We start from the raw sequence: 12,748 nt of genomic DNA on the forward strand, positions 1-12,748 counted from the left end.
TTGACTTGATCTGTGTATTTGGTATCAAAGTGGTGGATGAGAAGTCATAGTGTCTGTATTACTCAGAATTGCATCAGAGGCTTTGATGCTGATGTCATGTGTTTTTGTATAGGTTTCCATTGCATTAAAATGAGAACTTTACCTCAGTTTGAAAGCATTGTTTGGATTTTAACAGAAATGTGTTACTTGGAATGAAGTCTGTTTACCTGCCTCTTTTCACAGTTTATCATCAAACCCAGGCCTAGTCCACACGCACACTGGTATTTTTATAAATAGAGTTTTTCCTTCCTCGTTTAAAAAAACCCAGAATCCTTGCGGAAACTTGAAAACACGCTATAAAGCGCTGTCAAACGCATGCCAAACAGTTGCAATACAACCCTAACCATAAAGCCGCTTTGGCCAATCAGACGTCAAACAAAGGAGGTAGCATCCGAACACATTCCAATGCAAAGGCCGGATCTTAAATCATGATCATCTTGATCATATGAACCCAATTTTTAGTATGACACTGACACTGTATGAAAACATTTATTGTTGTGTAAACTCAAACAATTAAATCTCATAATCATACACATTCAGCTTGATCTTGAGTGTTAATGGACCGTTGCAATATGGCTGACGACCTACGTATAGCAGCTCATAGAAACAGATGTAATGCGGCATGTAGTTATCAGTGCTGCACGATTAATCATATCACAATCGCGATGTCAGGCTATGCGATTAATATAATCGCAACATTTTGCCGTCATGTAAAGAAGTTACTGTTATTTAATTTTTAACATTTTATTTTAAGTTGAAAACTTTGTGCAATTCTAGTTCTTGTTGCTAATTTGAACTGTATATCTCAGTTGAGAAATAAAGATTTCAGCATTTTCAGTTATCTGTGTGTGCATTTTTCTTGATATCAACTAAGCTGACTCATTATACCCAGTTTATCGCAATAGCACATCGCAAATGTTTACCTCAATAATCGCAATGTGACATTTTCCTCAAATCGTGCAGCCCTAGTAATTATTTATATCTATGGATTTTCCTCTCCGGAGAAAGAATCTGGTCCACTACCTGTCCGGATCCAATGTTCATCTCAGATTGTCTGGTAATGTAAGGCAAAGTCTTTCACGGGTCTTGTTTGATAAACCGGCACCTGTCCTGCACCCGCATTAATTAAAAGACCACCCGACAGCAGCACTAATTTAACCCCTCACCCGACCATACCCATTTGACATAAGTACCACAACCCAAACCGTACTCACGTTAGCTGAGCCTTTAAGACAGGTTTTACATGCAGCAAAGCCCCCAACGTTGTCCGTGCTATCAGTGATTCCTCCAAACTTTCCCAAACGTCATACTTGATTTTTGATGACAAATTGTGGACTATTTTACAATTACCATTAGCTTTTTTTCATGCTGGCTAATTCCATTTGACAGATTCCTGCCACTGCAAGTGACAACATGAAGACACTGTAACACTATAATCACAGACATAATACAATATGAAATGGATAAACGTTGTAAAGATGATACGTTTTTGTTTATAAAAAGCATAATCCAGAAAAGAGACCAGGCAGCATGATGAGATAAAAATATTTAAACTGTGATGAGACCCTATAGCTGTCCATCAGCAGATCGTGCTACAATAATAAAAAACTGAGCTCGAACACAAAATGAGCACAGGACCGCGTAAAAGCAGCTGAGTTGAGTCGTAATAGTCTTGGATACTGGACTCACATTGTGCCCGTGCCTATTGATTCCCGAACCGCAAATTATATGTGAATAATTAATCCACCCATTACATCAATTATAAGCGGGTACCTCAATTCAAAGCTCAAACCTCACACTTGCTGATCTGCTCAGAAACATCAGAGCCCCCGATCAAATTAAACCTGTTTGATATTCAAGGTTATACAATCGGAATAATGATGTTTGTAGTTTCCCTATTGCTAAAATGAGACAAGTCTGAAAGAAGACAGAGGTGTGTGACAGAATATTAAAATGGCGGCCGTGAAAGCTGCGGCACAGGTGCGTTGGGATAGCGGAAATGGCGCGTTCTGTGGAAGTGTGTCAACAACATGACTGCTTGTATAAGGTGTATGTGATTACCTGTCATGAGTGTGCCGTCAAAGACAAACTGTTTCAAGTACTGGGAGAGTGTAGAAGGCTTTTATATCACTAGCTAGCAAGTCTATAACAAATATCTGTTGGTTTTACATCCACTCCCTGTGAGATGCTCACTTTGGCAGTATAATCTAAATAATATCTTATAGTCTGTGATGAGCATGTTTGAGATTTGAACTATGAATGATATTCTCTTTTTGTGAGTGATGCAACCAGATTTCATAATCTTCCGGGATTTCAGAAACTCTTGTAGTCTGATCCTGGGTTTACTTTAAAACACGGATCACTTGTGTAATTTTCAATGGAATTAACTTTATACAAAACTGTGTCTTTGAACTGAAGTCAAAGTACTTTGAGAGGAAAGTTATGTCTCTCATGTGTTGTGCTAAACTTTGCTCATTTCCATTATGGTCGCTGCCGTCCAAGATCAGCATGGTTGAGGTGGCAGGTGTGGGCCATCAAGCGTAGGAGCGTCTGTGGAGAGGTTTGCGCGGTGCCAGGATCAGACGTCCACACACGGCGGGGGCTGTGATTGGAGCCCAGCAAGATTCACGGCTTCTACCATCAACTCTCTCGCATTCAGACGGTTCTGGGTAGTTTAATTAACACCTTCAGAAATCCTCTCGTGCTAAAATGAGCCCGGGCCAAAGCGTTCCCCTACATGGGAGTAAAGAACAGAGCGGCCGGGCCTCCGGGTGAGGCCACCCTCTCCGCGTTTGATGAACGAGCTGTCTGACAGCAGGACTGTTTTTGGGCCCCTCTTCAGCCCGGTTGCCAACATCCTCCCTCAGCCGCCCCTTTGAATTGTGATTTATACATCTGGTCCACTGCTTCCTGTGTGAGCAACCAGTCCAGAGGAACCGTATCGTCCTCAATTGTGATGCAAAACGCAGGACCCTGCTTAACTCACCCCAATTTTTAACTGTTCCTCATCTAATGGACTCTGACAGGGTTCCATTTTCATGTTCATCACAATATGATTGAATTGCCAGCGGTAAACTAGCATGTAAATGGCGACTGCGCTTCCTGTGTCACGATGGAGCAATCACGGAGGCGCTCTGAGGGACAGGAGCGGCCCCCTTGACATTCATTGTGCTTGACATCCCTGACATGCTCCTAAATCTCTCTAGACGTCCTTTTATCTCTTCATCCTTTTGCTGTCAGTACATCTTTCCATCCGTTCATTACTCTTTCTCATTTCTCCGAAGACGACTTTTATGCCTTCAGGATGGTCATGAGCTAGCCGGCTTTAATATCGCTTCTGCTGTTAAAATCTTAAAATCAATTTTTTTCCAGGGAAATAAAAGCACTTTCAGTCTTTGTTACATGTGGATCTGGGTTTATCTTTTAGCTCTAACTTTAGATGTGTGCACTTTTTTGGAGGATCTATTGATATACATATTGTGCATTGTAAACTATGTGTTCAGAGGTGTATCAAGAACTTGCATAATGTAGCGTTATGTTTTTATTACCTTACAATAAGCTATTTCTATCAAAATACACCGCGGGTCCCCTTACATGGAATTTGCCATGTTGTTTCTACAGTAGCCCTAAATGCAGGGCTGTACAGTGACGACATCTTAGTTCTCTCTCAGCCTCCGTAGTGCTTCGAACGGGAAGTGTGGAGTAAGCCGTTGGTTGCAATTCGCTACCTCACCGCTAGATGCTGCTAAAAATCACACAATGGTCCTTAAAGCTCGAAAGTATGTTATGTTTTAACCTCACAAAAGTAATTGTGTTACTTGGCTAGCAGAAGCTGCAGTTTCACAAAATGGGATACCTTGAATCAGTTTGAAGTACTGCACTGATGAGCAGTGCAAATAATAAAATAGGGGAAGGATAAACATAGAGATGAGATGAGATGAGATGTGCACTATGAGTCACTTAAAAAGCATGCTTTGTTGACTTGTTTTTTTAGCAACTTAGAATTACTGTGCATAAAGAGTGCCTCATTACTTCCTGGATGGTAATCATTATCTCTCTTATTTACACTGAAGTGCTGTACATCAGCTTTTTTTCAGGTTAGGGGCTCCTGGATACACAGAGCTATAGCAGAGATGGAACACCTTGAAAACATGACCAGATTACTACGACTCAAAACTGGATAATAGAAAGCGGAAAAATAGTTTGTTTGTGTTGTACTATAAGCTAATTTACATAATTTTTTTGTGAACCGGAGACTAAAACAGTGATGCCATCAGCGAGCTCAGTTCATTGCGAGTTGCAACGGTCTCATGGGAGAACCGGTGCCATTGTTGCTAGATGAACTTTAGAACGAGAGTCTGGTGTTATTTCTGTTCTCACGTGTACGTTGGTGTTGTTTTAGTTATTTAGTCTTCTGTAACCTGGCCAGTCTTTAGATCAGAAGCTTTGTTTTAATCAAGGTTTGACATTTTATGAGCTGACATTAAGCCTGCTGGTTTTGGCATTTACAGAGCAGACCACAGTTAGTTTAAAACAGAAAATACACTAAATTAAAGTTACAAAATATATATTTGTAACGATAATAAAATAAATCACATAGGCCCACCTAAAAACGATGCTAAATTATACATTATTTCAAAATTATAGCAGTTTGTGAGCGTGTGTGTGTGAAATTTGTGATTTACTGTTTTCTAGGGTCACGTTTAAACACCACATTTTTTATACAATAGTGTTAAGCTATTAAAGGAGTAGTTCACTTTAAAAATTCTGTCATCATTTACTCACCCTCTTTTCATTTAAAACCTGTATGACTTTCTTCCGCAGAATGTTGTTTACAGCCCCCCCATACAGCCCCCCAACAACAGAAGTGAATGGGGGACTGTGCTGTTCCGTTACCAACATTTTTCTAAATATCTTCTTTTGTGTTCTGCAGAAGAAAGTAAGTCATACAAGTTTGAAATGACAAGAGGCAGTGTAAATGATGACCGAACTTTCATTTTGAAGTTGAACTTGGTCGCTTTAAAGCTTAATATACCGGATGGGAAATTCTTGAAAACTTTAGGTGCACAAAGATGCATCTGTTTACATAAATATATCAATGTTACCTTTTTTACACATTTTCTGCTTTCTTCCCTTCAAAAGGTCCAGTGGAAACTGAATCCTCTGGCTTGGAAGATGAAAGACATCAGGGCTGAGGTTTCTCTCCAGAGGTTCGTTCACGCCACTGTTTTCACATGGAAATGAAGTAAGACTGCTAGAAGTTCAGCGTTGTGCCTTCATAAAGAGGAATGTTAAGGCCAAGAACCTTAAAGGAACAGTTCACTCAAACTGTACACTTTTGTCATCATTTACTCACTCGGCATCACTGACAAATCAATCCTCCACAACATTCTTTTATGTTTCAAATTGCATTTGAGCTTGCGCATATTCAAAGTTGTAAAACAGAATAGATTATTTTAATACAGGTGAAAATATAGAACGCACACACACCGAAGAGGCATAGTTAAAGAGAAAAGACATACGAAGGATATTTAAGAACAGAATGTGCTGAATAAGTACTTTCCATTTCTCTCTGTCGAGAGTTTCATTTAAACTTGAAACTTTCTTCTGTCACTTAAGAGAACTGTGGTTTCCTCACAAACCCAGAGTGTATTCTGTAGACTTGCACTGTCAGACAACACATAACTTTATCCAATAACTACTCGAGCATACATGTCTCGCACTGAGACTCGAGTTCTGTTTATTTCCCCTAGTGGAACTGGAACATTTTAGTTGCCACAAATTGTACCTTTAATAGAAAGCCAATGTACCATTTGGCTACCTGAGTAGATAGATCTTTGTATATATTTTCTATTGATAGGCAGATTCTATTCGATTATATAATGTAGTGTGTTATAAAAGTTATATGAACGTATAACTTGGATAAGAAAATTATTATAAATGTATATATTTTATAAAGGTAATGCTTTTATCTTTCCACAGGGTCAAAGCATTGGGCATAATTCCCTGTGGATCTTTGTGATCAGCACTGCAAATGTTCACACAAGATACTCAGAGCTTCGGTTCAATACTCCAAATCAATGCACATTTGACTTCGGCTGAAACACCGCTACTACTGTTTCTATATACCAGTAAAAAGATCTCTGAATTTACCCCACACATTTTAAAGTCTGCATTCCGTGTAGATTTTTTTTCCATCTGTTCACTGTTTAGTGGAGAATGTTCCAAAAATGATTGCTTACAGGTGAACACCGGCCCCATTCCCCCCGCCCAGTTTTAATCTGCGGACCGGCCCAGCCGCAATGTGCGACACGTGTTTAATGAGAAAGATAAGGATTAAGACATTGATGAAATAGACAGTGTCATTCTCTGCCCCGCAGTGCAAACATGAAGGAAAGTGGGTGAATTACGATGCTCCTTGTCCGCCTGCAGTGCCTTTGTAATTACAGTGGAAGTCACCATATTTCTAACCATTAATATGGCATGAAAATCCCTAGGGGAGCTGTCAAATTCCCCACAAAACAAAGTATCGTGGGTAGGTGGCGCTGATGATAATCTTAAGCCTTTCTTCGGATGCAGGAAAATGTATTCTGAAAACCCCCTCATAATAGTTCAAGTACATCTATCTTCTTAAGTGCAAGATACTGACTTACAAATATAGGGCGAGCGGTAATCTGAATCTATAAAATAGAGTTGACATGCCCTTTTAAAGGATCGGCAATATTGTTTACATTTAAATTGACGACAAGATTGTGTTTAGGATGGGTACTATTTCTTACTGTACATCTATGCACGCATGCTGAGTCAGAGAACGGAGAGTGCCCGAGCAGGAACTGTGAATTGTGTAAACCAGACAATTTAATGTTATTGCAGGACAAGGATGTTTAAGTTCATGGCATCCTTTACACGAGCAGCCTGTTCCCTGATCTGCTGTTCTCTGGAGTCTCTCCTGTCATTAAACTCACCAAGTGGAAAAACAGAAGCCATCACGGTAAAGAGCTTTTCCAGCGACACAATCCTCCAAACGGCCATCGTCCTAATATAACACCTGATGGAACAACTGTGCGAGAAGCACAACTTTGAGATATGCAATTGATAACAGACACCTAAAGCTGTGGATTTCCAACCTTGTTTTTGGAGGACTTCCATAAATATACATTTCGGATTTTATCTGACATGCATTTTCCAGCTGATTAGTTAAATCGGGTCATTTGATTCAATAATGTGTTCAGGCCTCCAGGAACAGGGTTGGGAACCTTTGAGGAATGCTTTACACAAAGGATGTGTTTAATAACACATTGTTGTGTTAGGGAATTTTAACACATAAGGAGGCATTTTGTGTTGCTTCTGTGTAGTGTTAATTTAATTGAGGAAAATAATGACGAAAAATATTCAGCAATGACTATTTTCCCAGGACGAAGATGATGACGAGACGAAAAGTTAGGCCATTGAATGACAGCCAATATCGTTGATGAAACAAGATGAGACTAAAATGTAGTTATAAGATAAAAACATGTTTTAGTCTTTGTCGAAAACAAAATAGAAGATTAAACACTGTACGAGCATTTATGTTTGCCGTCGCCAGATGACAGGAGCTCAGATCCATCAAACAGGGATGAAAGTTTAAAAGAGTATATGTTTTCTGCCAGTGGGTGACTTATTTTATACAATCTATCAACCATGTGCAAATGCTCTCACTGTGGAAACGCCGTTGAGGATCTGAAGTTAATAAACAAGAGTTTAGCGATCTCCACGATTAGTTAATGATTCTATAACTTTTAATGATCTTTCAACTTATCTGGTATGTTTATTTAATTATCAATGTTTTTCCAGTGCAACCCAGAAAAGTATAATAGCCACAAGTCTAAAAGGTCTGAAATCATTCAGACGGCAATCTGCTTCAATCTGTATACTTTTGTTCCTGCATTTTACACATTCATAAATATCTTTACTGTACCTACATAAAAAATTTTTGCTTAAAGCATTAAGTGAGATGAAATCCTTTCTCATTTATCGGCTTTAATATTTCAGCCTTATTTTATTATACCGCTGACATTAAAAATAACCATTTAACGTTCGATTCTGATATGGCCGAAAATATGTAGTGCATCCCTAAGAGTTACACAAAAAGTGTTGTCTTTAAATAGATACAGAGATGTGTGTCTTAATTTATTTGTTGCATATAGAATAACATCTTTTTTTAGCGTCTTAGTATTAAAACAAAAGCAATTGTTGTGGTACACACTCTTTATATCAGAAAGCACTCCACATGATCGAGTAGTAATGGGTAGTTGACAAATATAGCACACATGTGTCTGATGGCGTGATATGACGTATGATTTTATATTATTGATATTTATATAACATTGCATTTTCTTAATTTTTGTTGTTACAACATAAGACACATTTACGGTTTATTTGTCAACTACAGTACAACTGGCATTATTTATGTCTAATGTAAGTTCATTACTCTAACCTTCATATTCTTTTGCATTTTTCAGGACTTACGAAAAATGACAGACAGCTCCAGACAATAAGCATTGGCCGAAATAAATAGTTAAATACATGAATAAAAAAATCTAAATTATAAAAGCATATGTGCACTTTATTAATTGTTAATGCAGTGGCAAAAAAGAATCCATTAGCCTTTTACCTCGGCTCGCTCAGATAGACAGAGCAGAATATAGTTGTATGATGGCACTCAGCCAGTGTTCCCCATCAAAGGGCCGTTCTCATTCAGAGGTTTATTTTTGGAAGATCTCTTCCTCTCTTTTTTCCCTCTCCTTCCATCCACTTGCAACCTTTTGTCTGGATAATCCGGATGATTTTCTAAGCACTGTAGTTCTGTATGTACTGAGTGGTCCTCAAATGCAGACTTCTCAATGCTAGTGGTAAATGTTGTTAGTGTACATTCACTTTATCTCTCCGTACTTTCCTCTGTCATTGTGATCCGGGGGTCGGGGGTCTTTTCCAGTGGGTGGAGGTCCCACTGAGCAGCCGTCTGTCCCCTTCTGGTCTGTAATCAGCAGTGAAAACACATTTCACGGGTTTGATTACCCGGGCGCCTGCACAACCACAGAGGCAAGTCCTGGAGTCCGCCTTACACACTACCGCTTAAAGAGAACTGATGTGTGAGCCTTCATCAAAGCTCCCTCTCTTGACGGGCGAGAGGCCTGTGAAAAAAGGCTTCGGACCCAGAGGGTTCGCTGTAACATGGGGAGTGGGAGGGTAACGAGTCTCATTCTGCGCAGATGGGTTTGAAAAATTCACTGAGAGTCTGCTGCTCGCCCCTCAACAGGCCCAGTGGAAGACTATCAAGTTAAGCTTTAGCGACTGAAAACCGTGTTCGGTAAAAAAAACAATTTGGGATCTTGAAAATGGCAGCGGGTACTCGTTCGAAACTTGTTTTCCTTTCCGTGGCCTTGTGTGCCACTTTTCTCAGTGTCGCGGGCTGAAAATTGCACCTCCATTTTGTAATTATTTCTGCATGGGCCCGGCGTAAGGGGCGACATTATAGGAGATGATTACGACCCAGTAGATGTCGAGCTGAGAGGAGGGATCATTAATTCCAGGGCGCGCACACACATTTGACACACTCACACATTCTTGGATACACAAACTTCCTTTCCAAAGCTCTTTGTAGAGAACACAACGCTCACCCGCCAGTGTTGAGTAACTAACTGAGGGGAGCGATGCTGTTAACTTACAGTTCTTAAGCCTTTTCCTGGTACTCACGGCACTGCACATTATTTTATTTCTTTTGCAGTTATCATTTTCATTTCATTTTACATTGTTTAAAACCTGTGTACGGAACACAAAATAGGATATTTTAAGAAATGTCTTATTATTTTTTCGACCATATAATGGAAGTCTATGGGTGTCAATGGTGTTGCGTTGTAAGATTCTTTGGCAGAACACAAAATCTGATTTTATAATCTTATATTTATTTGTGACCATGGACCACTAAACCAGTCTAAAGGTCCATTTTTTTAATTGGGATTTATACATCATCTAAAAGCAGAATAAATATGTTTTGTTAAATTAGGACAATATTTGGCCATTAAAATATTTGAAAATCTAGAATCTGAGGGTGCAAAAAATCTAAATATTGAGAAAAATCCTCCGTTTGCTTATCTCTGACATTGTGGAGAGTAGACAAACCCGAAAGCTCAAATTCTAAGCTTTACAAAGATATCAAATTTACATGGGTAATTCCCAAAGAGCCGGCAGCAGCGGGCAAAGTTTGTAGGTTTGTTTCCGGGGATTTTTGTTCACGAATTTGCTGCATCCACATATATTTACGAAAATATTTACAAAATATCTTCGTGTAACTTTATCTTCAATTAATATCCTTATGATTTTTAGCATAAAATAAAAATTTAAAATTTTGACCTGTACAATGTATTGTTGGCTATTTGTACAAATGAAGATTTTTTTTTTTAAACAGATCTTATTTTGGAATTCAAATATACACGTGCAACTGGGTCAGATATTTAAAAAATTATATTTCCCCTTTAAATAGCTAGTTTCATACATTTGGTTTATTAGTTTCTACTACAGCTATCCTTGTTTTCCAATGAGTAGTTTTATTTTTTTTGTCATGAGCAGCTTGAAACTTGGAAAGCTCCAGTTACAAACTTCATTGTTTTCCCACAAAGTAACTGTTAGAGAGAATCACAAAAAGGTCCCCTAGCTCAATATATGCATATCATATGCACAGAATGATTTCCCGACAGTCCCAGAATTCCACGGTAGCAGTTAGTCATTTATATGATATATTTCCTGTATGTCTAAGCAATGTGCAAACATTTCAATGTAGAGTTATTGCAGACCAATCCAGCGGCTCACATTACACTCGTCCGCTGTATAAAATCACAAAAGAACCTCACAAATGTCACTTTCCACACATGGACCGTACCATTCTGTAAAGAGCGGAAGGGGGGATCAGGAGATCATTTAAAGTGTCCTGTGACAGCTGAATGGTGGTCTGATTATGAGATGGAGAGCTCATATGAAACTCTAAACGCAGGTCTATTCATATGGTCAGCAGTTTGCGATAATCTCTCTTTCTCTCGATCTCTGTTCCACTCATCTCTGTCAGGTCCCTTCAATGGGGCTGGTTAAATCGTCCATAACACATAAACGCTCGTTTATAAAAGCTGACAGACATGGCAGTCGTTTACAGAAATTAATTACCTTCCACTGGTGCTTCTTGCGTCAGTCACGCTAGACCAGACTCAGATATTTTCATTAGAGACACCTCCACCTGCTGAGACACAGGCCCATAAAACAGATCCCTTCTTGCCAATAGTTTTATTCATGGTGAAATTTCAGACCCAACAGCAAATTGTTTTGCTGTTTTTTTTCTTCTTTAAACGTTCATTAATCTGTGGTTGGGTAACTGTGCCAGTCAGTTGAATGTTCAGATGATGCCACCATAACTCTCTTAATTACAGACACAGATCAGTCGAGCTTGGTTAGCTTTTAGCTTAATGAACGCAACATGGCAGAAAGTGATACATCTCAACAGAAGAATCATTTATCCATTGCCGCTGTTCCAGTGAATGAAATGAACTGATGTGCCCTTTCTCGAGTTATACAAAAGTGAATATAGTGTGAAAAGTCTCTGTCATTTGTTTGTCAGGGATGGTGAGAGCACACTCACTTTTGAAATGTTCACTTCGATTTTTTTTACAGCGTCATGGTCAAAAGTGATGTTCAACTTCGAAAAATGTATTAATATGGATTATTAAACACCAAATGTTTGTATGCCTGTGGCATATTTAGTTTGCAGTGTACTCATTTCATATTTACATTAAGTAGACGCATTTAGCAGACGCTAGAGAAAGATGAAGAGTTTGGTTACAAAACGAGAACTCGAAAATGTTCAAAAATCATGTTTTATTGTGCATTCCAATTGACGTCAATCAAACTACAGTGGGTTTTTCTTTTGATTTAAGCCATAATATTAAAAAAATTTGGAACCAAATCTCATCAGATATTTTTCCAAATATATTTCTCTGTGTTCATCGGAATAAAGAAATGTATACAGAACAACTCGATGGTGAGTAAATGATGACAGAATAAAAATTTTGGGCTGAACTCTTTAATTACTGATAAAATAGTTGTCAGTGCATGTATGCGCTGTTTTCTTTGAGCTTTTTGTTTTTCAATGAATATTTTTGTATATTCGGACCCATATCCCCTGCTATGCTTTAATTTCCCTTTTTGCCAAATAATTCTGTCCAATAAATATTTTTTCTGAGTCACCATGAAACGGATGTTGCGTATGGTAACGTGTATCCGAGTGAAACAGCTTCTGAAATGAGAAATTTGTTTAGGGCGGGGCTTTATTTTGCCCTTCCCTTTTTGATTGGTTTGTTGTGAGTAGAAAATGCCTGGCCATTGGACAGTCCGTTTAGTCTTGCCTCTTTTTTGTTGCTGACATCATGTGGTGAAGAGCTTAAAGTTTTTGATTAAATATTACATGTGCAAATTGATAAAAAAAATGATGCACGGATAAATCATTTATAATAATCTCTACAAAACTGCGTAAAACACTGTTTGATTGTATGGTGACTTATAGCGTATTAGGGGACAGACCTTTAAGAGACGATTGATGCCTCACCGAGAATCAAGGACGTTTCCTGAGTTATTAAAGAGCAAGAAATATTAAACAATAGAATATCGATATTTATTGAATAATAAT

At 38.6% G+C, this 12,748-nt stretch overlaps 1 protein-coding gene across 1 annotated transcript in view; it reads left to right on the forward strand.

The window, feature by feature from the left end:
- The window catches only part of rbms3 (RNA binding motif, single stranded interacting protein), a 156,325-nt gene that overhangs the window by 28,345 nt on the left and 115,232 nt on the right, over positions 1 to 12,748 (forward strand). The window contains exon 2 of the mRNA XM_079470227.1: positions 5,182 to 5,249. The gene's annotated coding sequence lies outside the window, so the exon portion shown is untranslated. The remainder of the gene's footprint in view (positions 1 to 5,181; positions 5,250 to 12,748) is intronic.

This window comes from Barbatula barbatula, assembly GCF_947034865.1.
Source record: "Barbatula barbatula genome assembly, chromosome: 12".
Taxonomy (NCBI): domain Eukaryota; kingdom Metazoa; phylum Chordata; class Actinopteri; order Cypriniformes; family Nemacheilidae; genus Barbatula; species Barbatula barbatula.